General features: G+C 25.4%; 9 non-coding genes across 9 annotated transcripts; all 9 read right to left on the bottom strand.

Moving 5' to 3' along the window:
• Positions 1–5,621: 5,621 nt before the first annotated feature.
• On the bottom strand, positions 5,622–5,693 carry AYO20_11621. The gene has a single exon. It is a non-coding gene; the product is annotated as a tRNA-Ile (tRNA).
• A 15-nt stretch (positions 5,694–5,708) lies between these two features.
• AYO20_11622 lies at positions 5,709–5,782 on the bottom strand. Its single transcript has one exon. It is a non-coding gene; the product is annotated as a tRNA-Sec (tRNA).
• A 174-nt stretch (positions 5,783–5,956) lies between these two features.
• Positions 5,957–6,027, bottom strand: AYO20_11623. The gene has a single exon. It is a non-coding gene; the product is annotated as a tRNA-Gly (tRNA).
• A 9-nt stretch (positions 6,028–6,036) lies between these two features.
• AYO20_11624 lies at positions 6,037–6,109 on the bottom strand. Its single transcript has one exon. It is a non-coding gene; the product is annotated as a tRNA-Pro (tRNA).
• A 1-nt stretch (position 6,110) lies between these two features.
• AYO20_11625 lies at positions 6,111–6,185 on the bottom strand. Its single transcript has one exon. It is a non-coding gene; the product is annotated as a tRNA-Met (tRNA).
• Positions 6,186–6,190: 5 nt separating this feature from the next.
• On the bottom strand, positions 6,191–6,261 carry AYO20_11626. The gene has a single exon. It is a non-coding gene; the product is annotated as a tRNA-Arg (tRNA).
• A 1-nt stretch (position 6,262) lies between these two features.
• Positions 6,263–6,349, bottom strand: AYO20_11627. The gene has a single exon. It is a non-coding gene; the product is annotated as a tRNA-Tyr (tRNA).
• Positions 6,350–6,355: 6 nt separating this feature from the next.
• AYO20_11628 lies at positions 6,356–6,428 on the bottom strand. Its single transcript has one exon. It is a non-coding gene; the product is annotated as a tRNA-Lys (tRNA).
• Positions 6,429–10,305: 3,877 nt separating this feature from the next.
• Positions 10,306–10,379, bottom strand: AYO20_11629. Its single transcript has one exon. It is a non-coding gene; the product is annotated as a tRNA-Cys (tRNA).
• Positions 10,380–15,065: the final 4,686 nt, after the last annotated feature.

Consider the following 15,065-nt stretch of genomic DNA (forward strand, 5'->3'; position numbering starts at 1 on the left):
TTTTTTGTGCTTCAATATTAACAGTTAAATTTAAACTACCAGTTAATAGAACAACCAGTAATATAGCTGAACTAAGTATTAATTCGTAACTTATTAATTGAGCAGTACTTCTTAATGAACCTAGAAAAGCATATTTAGAATTAGCGGATCAACCTGCTAATAATATACCGTATGTAGATAAAGATGATACAGCTAACATATATAGTATACCTAAACCTAAATCCCCTATAGATAAACCAGGACCATATGGTATAACAGCATAACCTAATAATGAGAAAATTAATGTTATTATAGGACCTAGGAAAAATAGGATTAAGTTTGCTTGTGTAGGACCTACATATTCTTTTAATAATAATTTTAACGCATCAGCAAATGCCTGTAATAAACCATAATATCCTACTATATTTGGTCCTAATCTACGTTGCATACTAGCCATTGTCTTTCTTTCTGCTACAGTAGTAAAAGCTACTACTAATAATGCAGGTACTACAACTAAAATAACTTCTAAAATAGATATAAATGTGTACATTATTTTTTTTTTTAATTATTATATATATTTTCATAATATATATATATTTACACTGTAATATATATATATGAAACAATTTAAAATTATTTACTTATAAATAAAATATAAAGTTATCTATCAAAAGAATTTTTTATATAAATTATTAATTAACTACTTTGTAGTTCTACCAGTAATATTAATAATTGCAAATATAACAATAATAAATAATAATGAATCTTCATTATTTTTAGTTAAATATAATATAGAAATATAGAAAATTAAACCAACTAAAATATATAGACCATAAGATGTAACAACACCAGTACTTAATTTATTAATAGAATTACTAATATTAGTAAGACTTTTTTCTAAACCAAATGGCCCGAATTTTTCTACAGATCCTTTATCCATTACTTTTGTAGTTTGAGCACCTAAATATAAAACAGGTCCTGATATATATTTATTGTAAAACATTTCAACTAAGAACCGTTGATTAAGAAAGCCAAATATATTATAACCTAAATTAGATAATTTAAATTTCATAAGTAACTTAGGATATAATTCAGTAAATAGTATAGAAACAATACTAAGTGTAACAGTGAAGAATAAAGGTAATAATTTATAAAAAGTAGGAACGGCAAATTCTGTATCTAACATAATTTCATGTTTAGGGTGTATAAATAAACTGTTATCAGAAAAGAAATCAGATCCTAAACCTATAAATATATCTTTAGTAATATAACCAAAAAATATAGAAAATACGGCTAATATAATTAATGGTAAACTCATAAATATATCACCTTCATGTGCCGCATGAGCTTGTTTATAATTTACTATAGGTCCATTAGGATTACTTAAAAAAGTTAAATATAAAACTTTAACTGAATAAAGTGTAGTAAACATTGCACCTATAGTTGCAATATAATAAACTGCTATACTAGATATGTAATATTTACCAAATGCAGATTCAATTATAAAATCTTTTGAATAGAAACCAGTCATAAAAGGAAAAGCTACTAAACTAAGAGAAGCTATTAACATCGCTGAATAAGTTAAAGGTAAATATGATATTAAACCTCCATATTTTCTAAAATCCTGATTATCTGCAACAGCATGAATTACTGCACCTGCACCTAAGAATAATAAACCTTTATAAAAAGCATGATTTACTAGATGAAATAAGGCAATATTATATGAAGATAAACCAACTGCTATAACCATCATACCTAATTGACTCATAGTAGAATAAGCTATAACTTTTTTTATATCTTGTTGAAATAAACCTATTAAAGAACTAAATACTGTTGTTATTGCCCCCAATCATAGACATAATAATAACACTAATGAACTATATTCTATTAAAGGAGATACTCTTATTAATAAATAAACACCAGCTGTAACCATAGTAGCTGCATGTATTAAAGCAGATACTGGTGTTGGACCTTCCATAGCCATAGGTAATCATACATGTAAACCAACTTGAGAACTTTTAGCCATAGCACCTATTAATAAACATATACCAATAATAATAATAACATTTTCACTATAGAAGGGTGCCAATGAAAATACTGTATTATAATCTAAATTACCATATGATCATAATATAGCAAACATACCAATTGTTAAAAAACAATCACCAACTCTATTAGTTAAAAAAGCAGAAATAGAACTTTGATTAGCAGCTATTCTTGTAAATCAAAAACTAACTAATAAATATGAACAAACTCCTACACCTTCTCATCCAACAAACATTAATAAGAAATTATCTGCTGTAACTAATATAATCATCATAAAAGTAAATAAACTTAAATAACTGAAAAATCTTTGATTATGAGGGTCGTGACTCATATACCCTATAGAATATAGATGTACTACTGAAGATACTATTAATACAGGTATTAACATTGATACTGTTAAACTATCGAAATTAAAACTTCATTTTATATTTAGTGATTCTGCATCTATTCATCTAAATAATTCTATTTTAACAGGTATTTGATTTAACCCTACTTCTATAAAAGCAATTATTGCTAAAATTGTTGTTATTATTACACAAGTACATGTTATTATACGTGCTCCACTAACACCGATCTTTCTTCCAAAAAAACCGGAAACTATTGATCCTAATATAGGTAAAATTATTAAAGCTAGATACATTATTTATATTCTATTGCGATACTACCTCTTAATCTGTAATATGCTACTAATATACCTAAACCTATTGCTGATTCCGCACCAGCTATAGCTATTATATATATAGAAAGAGTTTGACCTAATATATCATCAAAGCTTAATGAACTTATTAATATTAAGAATGTAATTGATAATAACATTATTTCAATTGAGATAAGCATTAGTATTATATTTTTTCTATTTAAGACAAAACCTAATACTCCAATTAAATATAAGATTAGTGAAAAACTCATTAAATATTTTTAGATTAAATTATGGTATTGGATATATTATGAAAAACAATTATTAAAAATTGATTTATTATTTTTATAATTAAATTATATATTAATTTAATTAATTAAATTTTACGGCTATTCAAATTTTTTATGAAAAATGTATTAAAATAAATATATAATATTAAAATACCAAAAAAGTAACATAAATATGTTTTAACATATTAACCTTCTATTTGATCATAAAGTCAGAATAAGAATTTTGGAAGAGAAGTAGATTGTATAGCAATAGGCATAGAACTATGTAGAATACCACAAATTTCTGAACATTGACCATAAAAAGTACCTTCTCTATTTAAATATACAGATGATTGATTTAATCTTCCAGGGTAAGCATCACATTTAATACCTAATGATGGACAAGCATAAGAATGTATAACATCTGCTGCAGCTACTACAAATCTAGTGTGAGTTAATTCTGGAATTATAACTCTATTATCAACTTCTAATAATCTTAATTGTCCTAATTCTAAATCACTTTCTGGTATTATGTATGAGTCATACTCAATTGTTTCTTCATCAGCATTTACAAAATCTGGATATTGATAACTTCAATATCATTGATGACCTTCACCATATATAACTAATGCTGGATCAATAACTTCATCCATTAAATACAATAATTTGAATGAAGGAAATGCAATTAATATTAATATAAGAGCAGGTGTAATAGTTCAAATCAATTCTACTAAAGTACCATGATTTACATATTTATTTGATATTTTTTTATTTTTGAAGTTCATAACTATAGATATCATCATTCAACTTACAGCAAATAAGATTATTGCTAAATAGAACATTATACTATTATGTAATTCTTCTATACCTTCCATTTGAGGTGCGGCGTTATCTTGAAAAAATATACCTCAAGGTTCTGGTGTATCATTTTTTATTATATTTATATTTATATAATTACTGTTTTTGATCATATTCATATTAAGATATAATTAATACCAATTTTATAAGTAAGATTAAAAAGGAAAAATGTAAATTTATGATAATTTTAGTATTGAATACTAATTTTTTTCTTAAAAATTATATATAGTAATTTTACAATAGTTTATATATAATATATATTGTATAATAAATAAAATGTATAATAGTGTAAACCATCTAATATTATAGAAGGATATATACCTAGTAATATAGTAAATAAAACCAATACAATTAACATAAAAAATTCTCTTCTATTTAAATCTGGTATATATTCAAATCAGTTTTTAAAAAAGAAAGAACCTGCAAAACATATTCTATTAAACATAAATATAGTATAAGCAGCAGAGAAAACAATAGATGAAGAAGCTAGAATACCTGCAAGAGGTAATCTTTCAAATACACCATATAAAGACATAAATTCTCCAACAAAGTTTAGTGTAAGAGGAGCACCACAATTACCTAAAGATAGCATAAAGAATAAAATAGATAAAATAGGCATAACTTGAGCAATACCTCTATAATATGTTATTAATCTAGTACCAGATCTATCATACAATACACCACCTGCTATAATAAATAAACCAGAAGAAACAAAACCATGAGCCAAACCTAAACATATACCACCTTGTATTCCTTGTAAAGTATTACTGAAAACACCTGACAAGTATACAGCTGCATGTGATACAGATGAATAAGCTATTAATTCTTTTACATCTATAGTTCTAAGTGTACTTAGACTAGCATATATTATAGTTAGAATACCTATAAGGAATACAATATAAGTATAATATAAAAAAGCTTTTGGTACTAAAGGTAAAATTAATCTAAAAATACCATATAAACTTAATTTTAATACTATTGCAGCTAAAATAATACTACCTGATAAAGGAGATTCAACATGAGCTTTTAATAATCAACTGTTTAAATAAATAGTTGGTGTTTTAACAGCAAAAGCAATAAATATACCAATGAATATAAATACTTGTGTAATGTATAAGAAATTTGTTTTTGATAAAACATTAAAATCTGTACAACCTATTAAAGATTGCATAGTTATAATAGATAATAACATAAATAAAGAACCTAGAAATGTATATAAGAAAAAATAAAAACTTGCTCTTATTTTAGCACTAGATCCAAATATACCAATTAAAATAAATAAAGGAGCTAATATACTTTCAAAGAATATATAAAACATTAAAATATCTAAAACTAAAAAAATTAATAATAATAATGCTTCTAATAATAAAATTATTACTAGAAAGTATTTTACTTTATTATCAATAGATTTTCAATTAGATATAATTGCAATTGGCATTATTAATGTAGTTAATAATATAAATATATAGATAATCCATCTATACCTAAATAAAAATCATAATAACCAATTTTATAGTGTTCTTGTACAAATTGAAAATGTTTACTACTATTATTAAATAATAATCATATTATTAAAGATACTACTAAATCTATAATTGTAATAGCTAAAGCAAATGTTTTAAGAATTTTTGAATTTTCATTTAAGTCATAAGAATTATACGATAAAATCAAAAATATACCGATAAAAGGTATTAAAATTAAAGAAGATAATAACATTTAAATATAAATTAATAAAATTTTACTACAGATTATAAGTTACATAAATACTAAACTAAAAAAATTGTTCCTGAATAATAAATTTTTATTAAAATATTATACTAATATGTAGCATATGATTCCTCGATGACTTGAACATCGAAAATATTCTTATCAAGAATACGCTTTACCGATTAAGCTAAGGAACCTACTTATTAAATATAACAAGAGCATTCAGACTTGAACTGAAAACATGAAGTTTGAAGCTTCTTATTTTACCTATTAAACTATACTCTTAAGAGTAAAACGGAAAAGAGGTGATTTGAACACCTATGTGTAAAACACAATATTTAGCAAATACCTTACCCTACCAATGGAAACTTTTCCCATATAATACGAATTAGACCGGTCTCGATCCGGCATCATTTTCCTCGACAAGGAAACAGTTTACCAATTAACATTACTAATTCTTTACGGCTAGCCAAACTCGAAATGGCATAATTCGTTTGGAAGACGAACGGTTTACCATTAACCTATAGCCGTTTTAAAATATCGGAGCACTATGGTTCGAACATAGAAGATCCTCAACCCAAATGAAGCGCCTCACCAACCTGGCTCTACTCCGTTTACCAGGAGAGAAATTTGAATTCTCATTATTAATGCATGAAATTAAAGTTCTAACCAATTAAACTATCCTGGCATACATACTCTTATTTAAGATTCGAACTTAAATCATGATATTAGAAGTATCATGCTCTACCCTTGAGCTAATAAGAAAATAGGAGAGAAGAGATTCGAACTCTTAAAAGCATAATACTATTGAGTTTACAGCTCAACCCTTCTTACCAATAAAGGAACTCTCCTAATCTATTAAGGCCTAAAGGATTCGATCCTTTATTATAGCGATTAAAAGTCGCATGTTTTACCAATTAAACTAAAGCCTCTTTTGCTAACAAAAATTTCTAGTGTATAATACATTGAAAAACTTTTTTTTATAATAGCAAAAAAAAAATACATTGTACTTTTATTAATATTTTTGTTTAATAGTAATAACTATAGAACCTACCATAGCTAATAGTAAAATTATAGATGTAATTAATAATCAAATAGAATAATTAGTATACATAACGTTACCTATACTAGTTATATCTATTATATCCACAATGTTATTATCTCAATTATTAGATGATACAAAAAATATATTTGTAATATCATAATTTAAATTAGTTTTTGTATAAGGAGATAAATTATTATAAGGTATAAATAATGCCAAAATAACTAATATAGCTAAAGGTATATTATTGTTAGTGTTACTTATAAGCTCCGAAACTCTAATGTTAATAAGCATTAAAATAAATAAAAATAATATTGAAACAGCTCCAACGTAAACTAAAAGATAAGATAAACCAATAAAATTTATACCTAAAAATATAAGATAACAAGAAATACATGAAAATAACATTATTAAATGTAAAACAGATATTATTGGATTTTTACTTACTATTATAAATATACCCGCAAATATAGATAAAATAATAATTAAATCTAAAAATATAACAAAAAAACCATGAAATTGATTAGATATAAAAAACATCAAAAAAAAATTTTTAATCTTAAAAAGAAAACGGAAATTTTTTATAGGAATTGAACCTATATAAGTTAGACCTGTATATATATATATTTAATAAACATCCATATCATCAAAGGGATTAAAATCCTGAGGTTGACTATCTATAGAATCATCTGTAGGTGTTCTTGATCTATGTAATCCACCTGAAGTTGGTCTAACAATTTCACCTTTATGAAGAATTATATATTTATAAAATTCATTGAAAAAATCAAAAAAAAAATATATATAAGTAAAATTGTATATGAATGAAAAATATGTTAATTTTATTAAAGCTTTTAGGAATCGAACCTAAATAAAAACCTAGAACTATAATGTAGACAAAAGTCTACCAAATATAATACTATATTTAATTTTTAATATTAATGCATCCCGTGCAATTTCCATTACACGAACCATATTTCGACTTAACACCAATAAAAGTCACGCATACGAAAATTGCAAATTTAAAAATTTACAACTATTTAAGTAAAAATAAAATAAATAAGCAACCAAACTTATTGCGCATACTTCTTTCAGCGCCTGACGAGTGGTTAGTACCCATCTGAGATAAAATTCACCGTGACGTGGTGATTCACGATTACTAGTAATTCCATATTCATGTAGTCGAATTTCAGACTACAATCCACAAATAGTTATATCCAATTTTATGGGATTAGCTCCATTTTACAATATTGCATCCCTTTGTAGAGGTATATGTGGCACGTCTATAGCCCACGCTATTAAGGCCATGATGACTTGTCTTGGTCCCTGTTATTATTTCCATTTATAGAAAAACACTCTAAATATAAATAAAGCTAGGGTTTTCGTTAATTAAAGGAATTAACCAAAATCTCACGACATTAACTGAAGACAGCCGTGCAGCACTTGTATAAAAATATTCAAGGCGTGGTAAGGTTTTTCGCGGATCATCGAATTAAATAACATACTTCACTACTGGTTTCAGAAACGGTCTAATGATTTCAATTTGTGCATTTCCGCCTTAGTCATGAGGTGGAGTGCTTACACTTTCATTTATAGGCCAAATATATCTAGCCTATGGCACTCATCATTTTCTCCAAGGACTACTAGGGTATCGAATCCTTATCGCTACCCAAGGCTTCGTCCCTCAACGTCAGTTTTTACTTAGAATAAAGCCTTCGCCGTTACCCGTCCTACCAGTATAATAGGATTTTGTCCCTCCTCTGGTAATTCGTATATTCCCACATAAAACTCTAGAAAACTAGTTCCTATTAAGGCTTGGTAATCTGTCTAGGTACCCTTTATACCCATTAAAGATGAATAACACTTGTCTTTTACGTATTACCGCGACTGCTGGCACGTAATTTGGTCAAGACTTATAGATAAAAAATCGTCATTCTCTTTATTTTATCTAGAATTTTATACGACTTTCATTTTCCATTCTTCCAAGTTGCTGGTTCAGTCTTTCGACTATTGACCAATATTCCCCACTGCTGTACAATTCTGCCCTGGGCTTTTTTCAGACCCAGTGTGGTCGATCGACCTCTCAGTCTCGACTACCAGATTTTGAGCTAGATTTTTATCTATTACTCATCCAGAATATCTATTAACATCTTAAAGCGAATTTTTATCTATCTTTTTTTTTTATAAGGGATTTTTTTTCTTCCTTACTTTAAGGTAGTTATAAGATAATTTACTCACCTGTACACCACTTCATAATTAATTAATATATAATTAATATATATTAATTATATTAGACGTTTGATTAGCATGTGTCAAGCATTTGGATAGCGTTCATTCAGAGCCATCATCAAACTCAATTTATTATACTACTAGACTTATTGTATCTTTTTATTAAAGTATTTAGATTCGAACTAAATTTATACCTAAAAGATTCTCTTTTTTACTTTTTTATGTTATAAATTTATATTCAATTTAATAAAGAATATTTAATATAAGCTAGCTCTTGTTAATTCATACATATCCTTAATACAGCTAAATATATATTACTTTTTTCGTTTTTTATTTATTTTCTACTTATCATCAGAACTCTTACTCTTATTATTTTTTTAATTTATATTTATTTAGCTCTAACTTTCCTATACTATATATATAATAGTAATGTATATTATTTTATTTTAATATTTTTCTTTATTAATGTAAATCTAAACTATCTTTAATATATGATGAAGATAATACTACAAACACTTGTGCTTGGATAAATGCTATACCTATTTCTAGTCCTGAGAAAGCTAGAATAAATAATAATGGCACTAATCCTAAAAAGAAGTATATAAATCCTGATTTCATAATATTATATGTAAATCCTGCTAAAATGTTAAGAAGCATGTGACCACTTAAAATATTAGCTCCTAATCTTAGACCTAATGACACAGGTCTTGATAAATATGAGATAAATTCTATTAATACTAATAATGGTAATAAACCTAATGGACAACCAGATGGTACTAATAATGAGAAAAATTTTAAAGAATGTACTTGGAAACCTAAAATAGTTGCTCCTATTACTATTGTAAAACTAATTGAGAATGTTAATACAAAATGTGATGTAGGTGCGAAACTATAAGGTACCATACCTACTAAATTATTTATTAAAATATAAATAAATAAAGCAGATATTAAAGGGAAAAACATTTGACCTTTTTTTGCATTTATTTGATTTATTACTATGCTAAAAACTGTAGCATATATAGATTCCATTGATATTGATCAATTATTAGGTGTAATAATATTATAATTAGTTGCTAATATATACATCATAAATATTAAAATTGTTGTTATTATTAAATATAATCCTATATTAGTTAAAGATAATTGTATATTTCCTAATAAATCCGCTTTAATGCTAAGTAAATTTCTTATGGTGAATTGATCCAAAGGACTTTGATTTAAGTAAGTCACTAGATATTTATGTATTTTTTGTTGTTTGTAAAAGATAAAAAATTTTTTTTTTAATTAATATCTCTTATATTGTTGTGTTTTTATTTGATTCTAAAGTTTTTAAAAATATTCGAGTTTTAAATAATCGCACAAATCTTGGTAATATATATTTAGAAAATAAATATATTATAATTATTAACAATAGAAAATTATAAGTAACTTGATTTACAAAAAAAAATGGTATAAGTTGTGGCATTAAATTATTGATTCAAAAATAAATATATAAATTTATTATACAATATATGTTAATTAAGTTTATTAAACCTAGTATAAAGGAATACGGAAGATTCGAACTTCTTCTTAATGATCTGCAATCATAAGGCAAAACCTTTTGCTACATATTCCTTAAAAATTAATAATATTTTAAATTTTTAAATTTGTAAGTATTAATTATAAAAAAAAATATGCATAAAAATTAATATAATATTAATAATATTAATTTAAACTCACAGCACTTTGTATAGGTAAACTTACGAAAGCATGAGGTTTAGGTGGGCTATCTAGAGCTCATTCTAAAGATACATAATTTCTATTAAATAGTGTTTGGAATAAATCAGAGAAGAATTCTGGTATTAATCAAGGATATTTAGCTGTAACATCTCCTTCAACTAATTGCATGTATATTATGTGTAAAAATAATACAGTAGCAATTACACTAACTATAGAACCAAAACTACTTATTAAATTTCATCCTGCAAAAGCATCAGGATAATCACTTATTCTTCTTGGCATTCCTTGTAAACCTAAGAAATGTTGAGGGAAAAATGTTAAATTAACACCTGCAAATAAGATAAAGAAATGTACTTTTCCTAATAGTAAATTATAATTTAAACCTGTTATTTTTGGTATTCAGTAGTATCATGCACTAAATAAAGCAAAAACTGCTCCTAATGATAATACATAATGGAAATGGGCAACTACATAATATGTATCATGGAACGCAATATCAAGTGATGCATTAGCTAAAACAACACCACTTAATCCACCTATAGTAAACATAACTACAAAACCTAAAGCAAATAACATTGGAGGTGTTAAATGTATTACTCCACCGTAAGTAGTAGCTAATCAGCTAAATATTTTAATACCTGTAGGTACAGCTATTATTAAAGTAGCTGCTGTGAAATAGGCTCTTGTATCCACATCTAAACCAACTGTATACATATGATGACTTCACACTACAAATCCTAAAACACCAATTGACATCATAGCATAAACCATACCTAAATAACCAAATACACTTTTATTTGAACCGGCTGAAATTGTAGTACTTATTATACCAAATCCTGGTATAATTAATATATAAACTTCTGGGTGTCCAAAGAATCAGAAAAGATGTTGGTATAGTATAGGATCTCCTCCTCCTGCTACTTCAAAGAAAGATGTATTAAAATTTCTATCTGTTAAAACCATAGTTATTCCACCAGCTAAAACAGGTAAAGATAATAATAATAATACAGCTGTTACTATAACTGCTCATCCAAATAAGGCTAATTTATGAAGTCTTATACCTGGACTTCTCATATTTAGTATAGTTGTAATGAAATTCATAGCACCAAGTAAACTACTTATTCCTGACAGATGTAGAGCAAATATAGCTAAATCTACACTAGGTCCACTATGACTTTGTAAACTTGATAAAGGAGGATAAAGAGTTCAACCTGTACCTACTCCATTTTCTATCATACCTGCAAATAAAAATAATGCTAAACTTGGTATTAATAATCAGAAACTTATATTATTTAATCTAGGGAATGCCATATCTGGACCTCCTATCATTAATGGTAATAAGAAATTACCAAAACCACCTATTAAGGCAGGCATTACCATAAAGAAAATCATTACTATAGCATGAGCTGTTATTATACTATTATATAATTGATTATCTGCTATGAATTGTACTCCAGGACCTGATAATTCTAATCTTATTAATACTGAAAAAGCTGTACCAGCTAAACCTGAAAATACAGCAAACATTAAATATAATGTTCCTATATCTTTAGCATTACAAGATAAAAATCATCTTTCTCTTCACATAGTTATTTCTGTCATTAAACCTAAACTTCCTAAATTTGAATTTGAAGCTGTGTTTGTAGAATAACTTTTAAAATTACTCAATTTATTACTCAATAAATTTATTATAAAGTATATTATTTTCTTTATATATTTTTATCTTATCATATATATCCATAAGGACACAAATTGGCAAATTAAAAACTATATACTAAATAAAAATAGGTTATATACTTACATTAATATATAAGGAAAATTTTTTACTTTTCTTTGTTTTTGAAAAATAAATTTTTTTCAATTGCAAAAAATTTATTATATTACAGACTTATATTAGAGTATTCAGATTTGAACTGATAATTAATTTTACCTTTACTCTTTTTTTTTATTTAATTATTTATATATACTATTTGTTTTCAGTTTTTTAGTTGAATATTATTTCATTGTCTACTATCTATTTTTAATGCATTTTTTCCTAGTTCAAATACAAAACCTAGAGTTAGTATAAAGAAAAATACTAACATTATTATTAAACCGTAAATACCGTTAGTATATGCACTTACTATATAAGGATATACTAATAATATTTCTAAATCAAATAGTAAAAATAAAAGTGCAAAAATGAAAAACGAGATACTAAATTGTGTTCTATTTTGACCTAAAAATGAATGAAATCCACATTCGAAAGCACTATTCTTTTCTTGATATGGATTATGTGGAGATAATAATATATTTAAACCTAATAAAATTAAAGCTAATATAGGTATAAATATAAAAAAAAAAGTTAAACTTGTCATTTTTATTTTTATTTATATATTTGAAGTAAAAACTGTTGTAAATTTATTTATTTTAATTAAATCAAAATAAAAATATTTTTGAATGAAAAATTTGATATTTTTTGATGTCCCACCTCCTCCCTCTTCTCTCCACTATTTCTCTACCAATATTATATTAAATCATTAATTATATTTATATTTTTAAAAAATTGAGGAGAATTGGCACTTTGATTTTTTAGTACTATAAAACCTTTTTTATCTATTTTTGTGATGTATTAGATAATGCTATATCTACTAAACTATTTTCTAATAATGTTATAAACGGTACTATAACTAAAAAGTGTGAAAAATATAAAACAGTAGATATTTGTCCAAATTCTATAAATGGAGATTCAACATGTTTTGCACCTAATTGCATTAAAACTAAGAAGTTTGCAACAAATATAAAGAATGCTACTTTACTTAAAGGTCTAAATTGTATACCTCTTAATTTTGATAAATCTGAAAATGGCATAATTAATAATGCTAATATTGCAGCAAACATTGCTATAACACCTAATAATTTATTAGGTATAGATCTTAAAATTGCATAGAATGGTAAAAGATATCATTCTGGAACAATAGCAGGAGGTGTTTGCATAGGATTAGCCATAACATAATTTTCGCTATCACCTAAGGCATTAGGCATGAAAAACACAAAAATAGATAATACTATTATGAATAAGAATATTGTTATTAAATCTTTGAATATATAATAAGGATGGAAAGGTAGTCTATCATAATTACCTGATACACCTAAAGGATTACTTGAACCACTAGAATCATGTAAAGCTATTAAATGCATTAAAGCTAAAGCAGCTAATACAAAAGGTAAAACAAAATGTAATGCAAAAAATCTATTTAATGTTGCATTATTAACAGAGAAACCTCCTCAAATAAATTGTACTATATCTTGTCCTATTCAAGGTATTGCACTCATTAAATTAGTTATAACTGTAGCACCTCATAAAGACATTTGACCATAAGGTAATACATAACCTAAGAAAGCTGTAGCCATCATAGCTATTAATAATATAGTTCCTATAGTTCACACTAATGTTCGTGGTGCTTTATAAGATCCATAGTATAATCCTCTACCTATGTGTAAATACACTAAGAAGAAAAATGCTGAAGCAGTGTTAGAATGTAAATAACGTACTAATCATCCATTATTTACATCTCTCATAATATGCTCTATTGAATCAAATGCTTCTGAAATATTAGGTGTATAATGCATACCTAATGTTACACCAGTTACAATTTGTATTCCTAAACAAAATGCCAATAAAGATCCAAAGTTTCATAAGTAACTTATGTTAGATGGTTGAGGTGAATCAATTAGATAAGAATTTACCATTTTTAAAAGTGGGTGACTTTTTAATATTCTCATTTATTTTTTTTTTATTATTTAGGTTAATATTTATAATTACAAGGTAAAATAAGATCAATACACTTATTATATATATATTTTTTATTGATCTTTAATTTTTTTAATTTGTTTTTTAAGTTATTTAAAGAATCTCTATTAAGATTAAATTATTTTTTCTCAAAGAAAAATAATTATCCTTTTTTTTTATTTTAAATTTTTAATTGTTTAAAATATTTAATATAAACAAATATTAGGCAACGTATAATAATAAGAAAGCCATCATTAAAGCAAATAATCCTGTTGCTTCTGAGAAAGCGAATCCTAAAATAGCGTATGAAAATAGTTGTCCTCTTAAAGATGGATTTCTAGATACACCTATTATAAGTGCACCAAAAACTACACCTATTCCTACACCGGCTCCAATTAAACCAGTTGTGGCTAAACCTGTACCAATTATTTTAGCTGCTTGTATCAAATTTATAAAATAAGTATGTAAAACTAAATATATTATAACAGTTTCAAATATACTAAAGAATTTAAGAATAAATAAATATCCTATAACTGTTATATTTTTAAGTATTATTATTAAAGATTAAAAAATGATTAATTATAAAGATAATACTTAATAAATTTGAAAAATAATTATTTTTTCATAAAATAGTGATTAAAATAAATCAATTAATAATCTATGTTGGAGCGATTCGAACACTCAATAGTAAATACCAAAAAATTTATGACTTACCTATTAGTCGACAACATATTTTTTTTATTGTATAGATGACAAGACTCGAACTTGTAAAGTTATTAGCTATTCCGTCCTAAGCGGACCTGGTTACCA

Source organism: Fonsecaea nubica (assembly GCF_001646965.1).
Source record: "Fonsecaea nubica strain CBS 269.64 chromosome Unknown Scaff174, whole genome shotgun sequence".
Lineage (NCBI taxonomy): Eukaryota > Fungi > Ascomycota > Eurotiomycetes > Chaetothyriales > Herpotrichiellaceae > Fonsecaea > Fonsecaea nubica.